The sequence below is a fragment of the Mirounga angustirostris genome, unplaced genomic scaffold (genome assembly GCF_029215605.1).
Source record: "Mirounga angustirostris isolate CCGP_5_RB_7025 unplaced genomic scaffold, mMirAng1.0.hap1 SCAF_3, whole genome shotgun sequence".
In the NCBI taxonomy this organism is placed as follows: Eukaryota; Metazoa; Chordata; class Mammalia; order Carnivora; family Phocidae; genus Mirounga; species Mirounga angustirostris.
The window spans coordinates 57,983,061-57,996,915 of NW_026991711.1; the positions used below are offsets into that span (position 1 = coordinate 57,983,061).

At 41.4% G+C, this 13,855-nt stretch overlaps 1 protein-coding gene across 10 annotated transcripts in view; it reads left to right on the forward strand.

Annotated features, from left to right (window-relative positions):
- CYSLTR2 (cysteinyl leukotriene receptor 2) overlaps positions 1 to 13,855 on the forward strand; it is a 33,192-nt gene that overhangs the window by 12,275 nt on the left and 7,062 nt on the right. For 4 of the 10 annotated variants that reach the window (XM_045869422.3, XM_054506318.2, XM_064586113.1 and 1 more), the window contains 2 exons: positions 1,151 to 1,909; positions 7,526 to 7,716. The exons of 1 other annotated variant lie outside the window; for it this stretch is intronic. The gene's annotated coding sequence lies outside the window, so the exon portion shown is untranslated. Of the gene's footprint in view, positions 1 to 1,150; positions 1,910 to 7,525; positions 7,717 to 9,546; positions 12,809 to 13,855 lie in introns of all 10 variants that reach the window. 5 more of the 10 variants (XM_045869425.3, XM_045869427.3, XM_054506317.2 and 2 more) reach the window with 4 other exon arrangements.

The following is a 13,855-nucleotide window of genomic DNA, read 5'->3' on the forward strand; positions in this document are numbered from 1 at the left end:
CCCTCTGGTCACTGATAGCCTTCTTATTGCAGAGTCCCCTGAGACTTTTTGTCCCCACTGACCACCTGCTCCTTCAACAAGTCTTTCTCCTGGCCTCCTTAACACTGTATTCTTGATTCGTCTCTTCTGGTTTGGGGTTTGACCAGCCTTTGTCAACCATCTTTCCAGGCTCCTGTTCTCTGCCTGTCTCTTAATTGGTGATGTCACCCCAAGGTCTTGTCTCTGGCCCTCTTTCCTTCTCTGTTCTCATGCCCCTGTGTGAGGTCTTCCAACTTTTCTGGCTTCAGTCACCATCAAGTGCTGATGAGCCATACATTCAGCAGGCTCCCTTAGCCCCTCCACCCCAGCTCTAGACTGCAAGGGGACAGTTCCATTTACATGTGTCACAAAAGCCTCAAATTCAAACTCATTCCCTCTCAAACTCAAATTGAACTCATCCCCCGCCTAAAAACAGCATCTTCCTCTTATGTTCTTTTTATTAGTGGAAGGCACCATTCTCTCAGCAAAGACCTGAGAAGATCCACGCCCCCCCCCCCGCCCTGCCCACTTTCCTTGACATTCCATAACTGGTCCATCAGCAACTCTGGCCACCTCTCATTTTTCTTTATATCTCTCAGTCCCATCCAGCTATGTCCACCCCCTCTGCCCTGGACAAGCACAGGAGCATTCCTTGCAGTCTCTCCGAACCTAGGCTTGCCTCCTTCCCAACTGTCCTCCACCCGCTGCCAGAATCACCCTTCTAAAAAATACACATCTGCTTTCTGCAATTCAAGGGCCCTCACTGCCCTCAGAATAAAACCCAAACTCCTTTGTGTGGATTTAGGTCACTTTCAAACCACCCTCTGCCCACCTCATCCTCCCTTTCATGCTTCACCTAGACTGTTATCACTTGCCATTCCCCAAACTTGCCCTGTGCTCTCAGCAGCCAGTCTCTTCATACAGCCTGGTGCTCTGTCTGGAACCCCTGGCCCCTCTCCCTAGCCAACCTTTCCCCTTAGTACCTTAAAAACGCTCTTGTTCCCCAAGGCCATTCCCTATGTCATTTCATTCTGATGGCCCTTCTCGCCCGGCTTTGTCTGTTAAGTTGTCTGGTTTATTCACCACTCCGGAGGTTCCTTTAGGTCTGAGGTTGTATTTTCTTCCCCATCAGGTACCCAGGACCCGGTATTTGCTGCGCAGACAGAGACAGAGGAGCTTTGTGACAGAGGGCTGGAGCTGGGTTTAAGCCCCATCCCACCACTAAGTGACAAGTGAACTTGGGCACACAAGCTATTCCATATCTTTGCACTTTAATTTTCCTCATCTATAAAAGAGCCAGTTCAGATTACCTAGGGCTGTTTGGGGACTAATTGAGCTAACACACGGAAGGAGTTTTGCAGAGCGCCGACCGCATGCTGCTCATTTTGAATGGGCAAACATCTGTGGCTGACAGAGGACGTGTACTTTCCCAGAACCCTCAGGCAGGCCTGGCCCAGGCGGGTAGCTTGAAGTGAGGGAAGTGAGGGTAGCTGACGAAATCAGACAACCAAGGGCCTGCTGTTAACTTGCTGGAAGGATTCTCAGTGGGAGAGTTCGAAGTCCCAGAGACAGTGGCCAAACAGAGGACCCAGGACGTCACCTAGTGGTAATCTGGGAGGCTACGGCGGTCAACTCTCCTGTCCTGGGGCTCACAGCTTAGGTGCTGCACCCAAATCCCATCATTAATTCCTTGTAAAGATGCTGCGGACTGCACCGACCTTTATTCTCCAGCAGATTCTCTGTTCTTCAGCGGTGTATCGTGATCTCACAGCCTCCGGTTGTGTAATGCTTGTCGCTTGTTGCTCCCCGGGACGTGTCTGTGTCGGCGTGTCTGAGTGCCTCGGGCTTCAGGTTCTGAGACAGGTCGCAGGCCCCGAGCTCAGCACTGAAGGTGAGCACACCTGCGGGTGCACAGTCCCAGCCAGGGCTGATGGGGGTGGCGGAAGGGTGGGGGGCGGGGGGAGGGACTCTGTGACAGGAGGTCCTCAGGCCCTGTCCAAAAATGTATTTTTCTTAAAAAAAAAAAAAAAGGTATTTTTCTAAGTACACATGAAAATAATCTCTGCGATGTTCTGGACGGTTGCAGCTTTGCTCTGACCACACAGACATTCCAAGCATCAGTGGAAGCCATTCGTCCACAGCAGATTCTAACCGGCCATGCAACACATTTGGTTTTCTTCATAACCGAAATATGGAATCCCTGTCTCCTGCTGTTTCTCGCTGTTTCTTCTTTGTTGTTTCCTTACCAGCAAAGCCGCAGGAGACAAAGCCTAATTCTTTCTTTGTCCCCGGCTCCTTTTCAGTACAGGAGCTGTGCACGTGCTCTTTCTCCTTTCCTGCCAAGGCAGTGGAAATTAGGCTCTCCATTTATTTCCTAATTTTCCTTGAATGTACCTCTTCGTGTACTTCTCAGCTTCCTGGCACGTACTTAATTGGTCTGGCTGATTTCTACAGTCACGTATAGCAGGCAGTTTCTTTTTCTTTTTCTTTTTAAGAACAGTCTAAAATGTTGAAATGTGAGGTGGTCAGATGTATTTTATATGGGCGGGAAAGAGCAATCAAAATGTTTTAAAGGATTCTCTAGAGAAAGTATTGAGGTGAACGGAATTTTGGAACTGAGCTAGTCCTGCTTTTAGCCTGTGGCTGTTAGTTAGATGCGGCTTCTAGGAAGGGAATCTGTATTTTCTTTCTTAAGCTTTCCAGGGATTAAGATGCTCTTGGAATCCAAGCTCCAGCTTCTGTAGGGTATCCTTCCCCTGCAACTGAGGCTGTTTGTCAGCCATCGGCCACTCCCACTCCAGTCTCCTCCAGGCCCCAGAACTAATCCCAATCTCAGGCAGAGGCATAGAAGCAGCTCTGGAACTCAGTTACCCTAGGGGGTGATCTGATCCTGACTTTGTGCCTTGACTCTAAAGTTGGGCATCTCTCTTTTTCATGAGATTTGGTCTCCACCTCATTAGGGAAAATGGACCCCTGTCTTGGCATCCCTGGCCTGAGTCTCTGTGCCCAAGCCCTTGGGCTCTCCAAGACCAAGGGCCTCCAGACTCAGGGCCTCTAGGACTCAAAGCCTCCAAAACCCAGGGTCTCTAAGACTCAGGGTCTCCAAAACCCAGGGCCTCCAGATTCTAGGATTCAGGGCCTCCAGGATTCAGGGCCTGTAGGACTCAAAGCGTCCAAAACCCAGGGCCTCTAGGACTCAGGGTCTCCAAAACCCAGGGCCTCCAGACTCCAGGATTCAGGGCCTCCAGGACTCAGGGCCTCCAAAACCCAGGGCCTCTAGGACTCGGGGATCTCAGGACTCAGGGCCTCCAGGACTCAGGGACTCCAGGATTCAGGGCCTCTAGGACTCAGGGATCTCAGGACTCAGGACCTCTAGGACCAGGGCCTCCAGGACTCAGGGCCTCTAGGATTCAGGAATCTCAGGACTCATGGCCTCCAGGATTCAGGCCTCCAGATTCAGGGCCTCCAAAACCCAGGGCCTCCAGGAATCAAGGACATCAGGACTCAGGACCTTCAGAACTCAGGGCCTCCAGGATTCAGGGCCTGCCTATACTGACCCTCTTCTTGCACTGTGGTCTGGCTCTAAATGGTCTTACAGCTTACAGACGAGCTTCCCCATGAGTTCTGCCTTGCTGCCCGGTTGCTCAGGAGTCCCTGTTGCTAGGGTGTGGTTTTGGTTCCCCCACACCCCTCAACTTCCTGGTGGAACACCTGTTACCATCTTTTTTGATGACCTCTTGTCTGTGGTCATACCTGCTGGATTCCATGCTCTGCCTATGATAAGGGACTTTCCTCAGCATCTGTAGCTGACAGTATCCCTGAAGGCTTGCTACACCCTAGTCAGGGAGGAGTGCAGGCTGCTTCCAAACCTTCCCAGGCTGCCCTTCTCATTGCAATTCACAAGTCCTGTGGGTCTTGAGATAGGAGAAGTGGTCTTCATGGTCAAAAAGTCTAAGGACTTGATTGTTTTTAGGTCTAATTTTACTTTTTTCAGATTATTCCCTGCTCTGTTAGATAGGAGCTTTCCCTAAGATTCTATCAGAATCCTGGCTCCAAAGTCAGAGTCTTTAAGACCAGAGTAGGTTCTCTGTGGCCATATGGAGAGGACTCCATCCCTTAAAAAAAAAAAAAAAAAAAAAGGCCATTTGTAATGAAACCCATGGAAATAAAAAATTCCTTTGGCTAGTCACGTACCAGTCTTATTTCTCTCATGCCTTGTCTCTTTGTCCCCTGAGGCTCTGTTTGTTGACGCTGGTTCTAGTGCTCTGCCCTTCCAGATACATAATTGTGACATTTAATCCAGCTCCGTGCTTGCTTCACGGACTTGGGTTGTGCTGCCTGTACCACCTCTAGCATTTTCGATTCGGAGTCTGATTCTTCTGTCCTAGCCCTGCCAACCAATAGAAAGGTTTTTAAAATTTTTTATTGTTATGTTAATCACCATACATTACATCATCAGTTTTTGATGTAATGTTCCATGATTCATTGTTTGTGCATAACACCCAGTGCTCCATGCAATACGTGCCCTCCATAATACCCATCACCGGGCTAACCCATCTCCCCACCCCCCTACCCTCTAGAACCCTCAGTTTGTTTTTCAGAGTCCATCGTCTCTCACAGTTCGTCTCCCCCTCCAATTTCCCCCCCTTCATTTTTCCCTTCCTGCTATCTTCTTCTTTTTTTTTTTTCTTAACATATATTGCATTATTTGTTTCAGAGGTACAGATCTGAGATTCAACAGTCTTGCACAATTCACAGTGCTCACCATAGCACACACCCTCCCCAATGTCTGTCACCCAGCCACTCCATCCCTCCCACCCCTCCCCACTCCAGCAACCCTCAGTGTGTTTCCTGAGATCAAGAATTCCTCATATCAATGAGGTCATATGATACATGTCTTTCTCTGATTGACTTATTTCACTCAGCATAACACCCTCCAGTTCCATCCACGTCGTTGCAAATGGCAAGATCTCATTCCTTTTGATGGCTGCATAATATTCCATTGTATATATGTACCACATCTTCTTTATCCATTTATCTGTCAAGGGACATCTTGGCTCTTTCCACAGTTTGGCTATTGTGGATATTGCTACTATAAACATCGGGGTGTACGTACCCCTTCAGATCCCTACATTTGTATCTTTGGGTAAATACCCAGTAGTGCAACTGCTGGATCATATGGTAGCTCTATTTTCAACTTTTTGAGGAACCTCCATACTGTTTTCCAGAGTGGTTGCACCAGCTTGCATTCCCACCAACAGTGTAGGAGGGTTCCCCTTTCTCCACATCCCCGCCAACATCTGTCATTTCCTGACTTGTTAATTTTAGCCATTCTGACTGGTGTGAGGTGGTATCTCATTGAGGTTTTGATTTGGATTTCCCTGATGCCAAGCGATGTTGAGCACTTTTTCATGTGTCTGTTGGCCATTTGGATGTCTTCTTTGGAAAAATGTCTATTCATGTCTTCTGCCCATTTCCTGATTGGATTATTCTTTGGGTGTTGAGTTTGATAAGTTCTTTCTAGATTTTGGATACTAGCCCTTTATCTGATATGTCATTTGCAAATATCTTCTCCCATTCTGTTGGTTGTCTTTGGTTTTGTTGACTGTTTCTTTTGCCTTGCAAAAGCTTTTTATCTTGATGAAGTCCCAATAGTTCATTTTTGCCCTTGCTTCCCTTGCCTTTGGTGATGTTTCAACCAATAGAAATTTTAATTCTCTATAAGACTGAGTTAAAACACTATCTCCAAGTTCCTCATTTTGCTATATTCCCTTTCCTGTTAGGCTTACAGACTTCCAGGCTCTGTGTGACCATCTTTCTGAACTGCTTCTGTACCCTTGACCTTTCTCCTGAGCTCTAGAGTGTGTGCTCCTCATCCCAGCTATGACCTCACCATTCTCCCTATAACCCAAGCAAGAAAACTCAGACTTGCTTTTGAGACAGATCAAAAGCAGAGAGCCATTATTCATGTCATCAGAACTAAGGCCCTATAGTCATCTCTGAAATAAGAGGTGGCCCTCAGCTCTGCATTATGAGAACTCTCATCTTGTCAGTCTACTCCTAGGCCTAAAGAAATCAATTTACACAAGTCAAACTCACCAGGAAATAATTTTTAACCCAGAATTCTGGTTATTCTGGTTTGAACGTTTATAATGGGGGGTTCTACATTCCCTTTATTGTAATCTTCCAGTTCACGATTCAAAGTCCCCCCTTCCAGAGAGGCCTGTTGAAGCAGGTGGGTTATTAGAAGGTTGCCTGGTAGAAATAGACTGAAAGCAAAAGAGTGGAGTGGTTTTGAGAGATTTTCATCATAAACATGTCAGAATAATCCAAGAGTTATCAGTATTTCTGTACAGTATGCCCTTCTAGCAAACACGAAGAGGAGTCTCCTTTTTATACTCCATATAAACATAAGAACATCATCCTCATGGTCAGTGGGATGACAGATGTTGAAGCGAGGTCATTTCTACATACATTCCTGAGGGTGGAGGAGCTGGGGGGCATTTACTCAGTACCAAGTACTGTGTGAAGCTCTCTCTCTTTCTCATTTAATGCTTACAATAACCCCATGAAATTGATGTTAGATATCCTTGTTGTGGGTTGAATTATGTCCCCCCAAAAAGACATATCCAAGTCCTAATCCCAGGTACCTGTGAATGTGACCTTATTTGGAAATAGGATCTTTGTAGATGGATTTAGTTAAGATGAGGTCATACTGGATTAAGATAGGCCTAAGCTGAATGACCTGTGTTCTTGTAAGAAGAGGAGAAGACACAGAAACGCAGAATATGTAGTAGGAAGATGATGTGAAGACACGGAAGAAAATACCATGGGAAAGTCAAAAGATTGGAGTGATGCATCCACAAGCCAAGGAATGCCAAAGATTGCTGGTAACCACTAGAAGCTAGAAAAAGCAAAGGAGAATTCTTCCCTAGGGGATTCTAAGGGAACATGGTCCTACTGACACCTGGATTTCAGACTTCTAGCCTCCAGAACTGTGAGAGAATAAATTTCTGTTGTTTAAGCCTCCAGGTTTGTGGTACTTTGTTAAGGCAGCCCTAGGAAATGAATACACTCTCCATTTTATAAATGAAGTAATGGATGCTCAGAAATGCTAATTTACCCAAAAGTAAGTGCTTAGAACTCCCTGACTCCAAACACTTTAACACTTGCTGGTTGAACTGGCCCATTACGTGGGGGTTCTCTTTCTCTTCTATAAAAATTCTGTTCCAGAAAAATTATATAATAACATCAGCATTTCCCAAGTAAGATTGTATAGAACATTAGTTCTACGGGGTATTAGAATGTGTTAATGTGCACAAGAGTTTTTAGGATCAAAAAAAGGGAGGGATACTGTGTGTAAATCAGGCTTTTTTTTTTTTTTTTCTGTCTTCCTGCAGGACCCCCATAGAGCCTTTAACGTGCATTATGAGTCCCCAAGAGAGGAATACTAGAGTTTACAGTATTTCTCAAGCTGATTTAAACATGGAAGGCTTGTCTTTTACAGAGCATCTTATGGAATTCATATTCTGTGGAAGATACTTCGGGAAGTGCTGAATTAAAGAAAAATTTTTTCTTCTTTGACATCATTTACATGTCAACCATGTTTTCTGAGTTACACCTTCACATAAGTGTCTGAAGGAGAATTGAAAAACATCCTTGCTGCATCAGAAATGTATTAACAAGCCATCTCTTTGGGTAGGTTAATATTACTAATGTTTTACCCTACCTTTTTTATTGTTTAGATCATTACGTGGATTCTCAGAGTCAGTGTCTTCTAGTCAAAGGCCATTGGGAACATACCTGTAGTTGAACAAAGTTGGGTCTATTGACTTGTGTCAAGGGGGAATGCACATGAAGGGAAACTGGGGCATCTCAGAAAGAGGATGTTAGGAATTATAATAGGATTTATGCCTGCATTAGATAATTTGGGGGTAAGATTCAAGGAAGCAGGACTTTGCAGGGACAAAAATGGTTATTAGTTCATGTAACAGACTCTGAAAAACAGGGACCCATACTATCATACTCTGATAATGAAAACATGTCCCCTGAAATCCTCCTGTTCTTTTCTAGACATCCAGGAAGCTTCCCTCCACCCATACCTCAAGTCATAGGCTGTTATGTAATATTTATCCAGGTGCAGTAATAAGTGTTTACTCTAGCAGAAAATTTTCTTTGGCTAGGCAAGGAGAAATTAAGGACTGTGTTATTATCCATGACAACTCTACCTAATGAATTTACATTTAAACCTGGGCTTTGCCAAAGATAAACAAAGCCACATGCTAGTTAAAGGAGAGATTTTAATCAGTAATATACTATTGCAGTAGAGAAGAGTCCAATATGAACTGAACTCAACTTCATTTTTTACAGAGGTGAGTGGATGTTTTTAAGGAAGAATGAAGGAATAGAGAGGGGGTAAACAGGTGCTCGGCAGAGTCAGGGAAGTGAAAAATTACAAAAAATGGGAAGGGGAGGTTGGCCCATGTGAATTCCATCTGGGTTTGCTAACTGACACTTTCGAAGCTTAGGATCCTACCCTCCCACAGAGGCTGGGAGACAGGAGCCCTATCTTCAGGTGTTGTCTGGAACAAACAGTAAGTTCTTTTGATAGCCTTGAGTTTTTTCAGGCTCTACAAGAAGAGGAGGTTTTGGTCATCCTAGAGATGTAGCCCTGAACTGTTAAAAAAAAAACAAAAAAAAACCTGTTAGTCCTTCATTAAGGAAGGCATGTGATGTAATGAGCACTGGGTATAAGACCGATGAATCACAGACCTGTACCTCTCAAACCAATAATACATTATATGTTAATTAATTGAATTTAAATAAAAAATGTTAAAAAAAAAAAAAAAGAAGAGTGTGGCAAACACAGGTTGAGAAGCCCTCATAAACTGTAAGAACAGTTGTTGCATATTTATGTGGTTAGGCTAGGCCATCTACCCCTTCAGAAATGTTTTCTCCTCCATCCTACCATTAATCCTTATGTGTTTGGGCATGAGGCAGAGTTCTCTGGCTTAGAGTCATGTTATATCCTTAGCATTTACATAAGCAATCTTTTTTTTATCTTGTAGTAGAAAATCTATTGAATGGGAAAATGATCATGACATTTTGTTTATAGAAAAATTATTTATAGACTACAAAAGCATTTACAATCTACTGTCATTTTTATAATTAAAAAAATGTTAACACTGAAAAACAAAAAACAAAAAACTGTTAATCCTTTATTCAAGTCTTTATAGAGCAGGTTGGAAGCCTATCAGGAAGAGGGCTCAGAGGAGCCTGGCTAGAGTTTGATCAAGGAGCGAGTCTTTGTCAGCTTCCAGAGCAGAAGTTGTACACTGTAAATAAATAAGACTCTTGCCAGGGTGAGAAATAAGTTATGAGTGATTCTTTCCAGTTGCATTATTCCAACTCTGGTAGTTGTTGCTTACACAGTATGCACACCAGGCAATTGGTTCTCTCTCCTGAGAGAGACTTCTCTCAATTAGCCTGTACCTGCCTCTCTCAGATGTCTCTGTGTATTCTTTTTAGGGAAACACAATTCCTGGAGGGGTGGTAATTTTAAACATCTGACATCCTCTAACAATGACCTTGAGTACACAGGGTAAGTTAGTGTGTGGCAGGTGGGTGTAAGCCCGATGTCCACATAAGAAGTAGACGAGTGGTAACGGGGAATTTAAGAATCATTTCTCAAAATAGGAATGAGCCTTTTTCATTATTTGAGCATCTGTGGGTGGAAAGTCATTTGATGTGGACAGATGCCTTTAGTGGAGTCAAACAGGTCCTGCAAAGCAGGCTGGAAGGTTGTTGAAGAAAATAATGATTTCCATCCGGGTTAGACCCAATCTTTGTTCCCACTCCCAAAGGGTTAGGTTTTGCCGATAGGGTTGTAAGGACTTCAGCAGAAGCATTTTGTTGATATGGGGTCAATATACAATTTTTATAAGACTGAAATTGGGGTTAATTATGTGAGGGGAAACTTAACTATCAGAAGGGATATGGAGAAGAAAATTTACATCTTGAAGTGTTTTTTTATTTATTTGTTTTTTGTTTGGTTGGTTTTAGTTATTAAATGTTGTCAGCAATCAGTTAAATTCAGAACAGTAGCTATGATCTAAGAAAAAACAAACAACCCAGAGGGGTGCCTGCGTGGCTCAGTCAGTTAAGTATCCGACTCTTGAGCTCAGGTCTTGGTCTCAGGGTTGTGAGTTCAAGCCCCACATTGAGCTCCATGCTGGGTGTGGTGCCTACTTGAAAAAAAAAGAAAAAACAACTCAGAGAATTCTGTTTTCTCTTAAGTGGCAAAGACTGTAATGGGTCCCAGGATGAAGATAAGGGAGATCATATTAGTTAATAGACAGGGTAAAAGTACAATGATGAACAAAATGAGTAGTAAGGAGAAAGAAAAGGGTGCTAAAGAATTAGAAAATTAATTTTGTTCTGTCTTGTGTGAAAGCTGTCTGCTTCTGTAGTCAATATCTGCCCTTCTATAAATCAACAGCTTCTGGAGAATTTCTAAAAATCTTCAGTTTGAGGTTTTTCAAAGGAATGGACTTCCAGTAGTTGAGGGAAAGTTCTGTGTGTCTTTTTAGTTGGGAGACATGAGTCCAAAAGTTAAAATATTGGAGTGTTAATACAGTGTCTGTTGTTAAAGATAGCAATAGGATCCTCTCCATCTAGGGTCAAGAGAAGTTTTTCTCTGATGTCTTTTCTGGAAGACCAAATATCTAGGTTTCAGATCACACGGAGACAGCTTTGGAGAATATTTTGGAAATGCAACTTCCCTGTAGTCATCACATTAGATCACAATAGAATAGGATCAAGGATTGGAAGTAATCCCCAAATGCACAAGGCAGCTTGTTATGTACTCGGGAGGAGATAATTTCTGGGTTCCAGGGGGGATTGATCTCATTGCCTGTAATCAAGGCCAATGGAAACACTTCAATCCTTAGAAGTTTGAGGGTGTTAGAATTCCATTAGTTCTTGTTACATTCCCTGTTGTCTGTGGATAAGGACAGCGACGTTTCTAAGTAAAAGTTAAAGCTTTACTGTTCTTTGATGACTCTATCAGTGAAATGTGTGTCTCTTACAGAAGAGACAAGCTGGGATTCCCAAATTAAGCAATTTTTTTTTTTCCTACCATACCCCAGACAGAGCTCTATAGCAAAGAAAAGCCTTAACACGCTCTGAGAATAAACAATAACCAGAACACATTCAAAGACCTTCTGGAGATGTTCAAAGGAGCCTTGGGACTGTGGTTGTCCATGTTCTACCTTTACAGACTTGCTAGCATTGTGTTGACGGCAGATAGGGCATGCATGGGAGCATCCTTAGCAGTAGCCTTCAGATTACCCTGCCGGTGTTGGTTTAATACCATCGCCAGTTCATCTCAGTTGTTGTAGGTAATACCATGAAGCAGCCTTGCTAAACTCTACTTTTATTATGGCTGTTTCTTTGAGTGGTAGCAAACATCTGAGGGTTCTCTGATTCATTGTTTACTTTATAGGGAGTCTTGTAGTGTCAGGAAATCTCTATTTCTAACGTATTTTGAATTCATGGATGAATCCAAAATCATATTCCGTGTATCCATATAAGTATTTGTTCTTTTATCCTTTTGTCAGCAAGTCTGGGTAAAGGCACTTAACTTGGTCATCTGACTTTATTTTATTTCAAGATAAAGCTTATATTTCAAGAGTAAATTCAAATCAGAGATAGCATAGCCTGCTTGGCAATTTTATCTTTCTTTCTAAGTATGAGCCAACAAAATTAAATCAGGGATATGCAAGGGAGAATCTAGAAGGTCCATGCAAGGTATGGACACCTCGGTTACTAAGATAACCAGTCATGGGCTTTTACACACACACACACACACATAGGAGGAAATCAGGGTAGCTTGGTTTAATGTTACAGTAATGGATCGTTATGTTTTAAGGGAAACCAGCAGAATTGTATAGGAGCTTATGTGATTTGGCTGAGAAGTCCCAAGTCATATCTAATAAAAGGAACAGGGGGAAACTATTTTTTTTAAGTAATCCCTACACCCAATGTGGGGCTTGAACTCAGAACCCAGAGATCAAGAGTCCCACGCCCTGCCTACTGAGTCAGCCAGGTGCCCCCAACAGGGAGACTATTAAGTTTAGTGGAGACCATAGAACTAAGTTGACAAAGTTGACTTAAGGCTTCTAGAAGCCTTGCTGGAGCTGCTATAGCTCTTAAACAAGATGGTTACATGTGGCTAGTAGGTCTGATGAAAGACTGAAATCAAAAGTTGACCTCTGACGATTCCCATGTAACTGAATCAGAAAGTCTAGTGCTTGTTCAGATTGGTCATGACCAAAAAGGAGAAAGGGTTCGTGAATCTAGAAACCTGGGAAAAAATCTTTTTATCTCGGTTATAGTAATCTTTGCATTTAAATGCAAACATGCTTCTTTTAACTTAAAAATATGTAATCCCTGAAAGATATTTGCATTAGCATATTTTACCTAAGTATAATCAACTTTTTTGGGGTAACTTATCGGCTTTCTTATTACTTGTTTGGCAAACCAAAACGCTCTCGCAATAGTTTTAGATTAATTAAAATTCAGAGGATTTTTAGAAATCTAATTATTCCCACTGTTCCTTCCTTTCATAGGATGAAGGAACAAAGCTTGTATTACCCCTTGGCCATTTTAATAAAACCCCAAGATGGTTTGGGCACAAAAAACAAATTAATGGCTTTATCCTAAATTTGGGTGTCTGAATTTGGGAAAGAAAGAATCAGGAATAGTTGCTTAAGGAGAGAAGATATAACTCGTAAGTATTTAGAGTCAAGAAATAATTATAGGAAACATTGTAAAAACACTGAGAAATTAACAATAGTTATTAAAAACTTTATTTTGAAAGCAAGGAATCTTTTAAAAAATGACTTGAAAGTATATCAGAAGCACTGAAATTTAACAGAATATTTTATTGATGAAAATATCTTTACTACTGAGTATAAAATAACCTAATTATTTTATGTTATAATTTTACTCTTTTTATACATTATTCATGTTTAACAACCTACAGTTAAGGATTTATTAGTATGTCCTCATATGTATGCATTTAGGCATTCACAAATATATAAATACACTAATAAGTAATGAATTTAAAGTATTAAACTATAGCTTTAAAATTAAGTCTATTAAATAAAACAGTGTGTGTATAAATTAAATTTGCCCTCTGAATAAACTATTCCAGCTTTCTTAATAAACAGAAAATCATATTCATTATCTTGTATACATATTTGTATTTCTCTGTATTAACTATATTAATTATCATCTTGACCAAGGTAATCAACCTTCCTTTTCATCAAGCATAAGAACAGTTAGAGGAGAGAAAATAAAGACTAATTTAGATATTTTTCTGTCTACTAGCATTTGTCATACAATCTAAACAATTTTAAAATATAATAGAATTTAAAAGTATAATCCAAAGGCATTTACACATTTTGTTCATCTATTACCCTTGTAAAAAATAAAGTAAAAATTTATATTCATTCAATTCATTATATTGAATAACCACTGTTTTGTATCTATTTCTTATTTAGAAATTGTTTGGGCTTCCAAAGATTATTTATTAACTATTTGTCTAAGGTCTTTAAGTTAGTTAAAGATCAGGAAATTACAGTTTTAGTTAAAACATTAAATTCTTATGATTTGTCCCAAAGTAAGAATGTCATAAAATTAAATCTTTAAAAAGAATTCATTGTTATCATTCATTTTAGTTAAATACAATTTTATATGTATAATTTTAAATTTTAAACAAGTTATGGAAATAGTGGAATATTGCTTAATTCATAAATCCCATGCAGGAAATTCA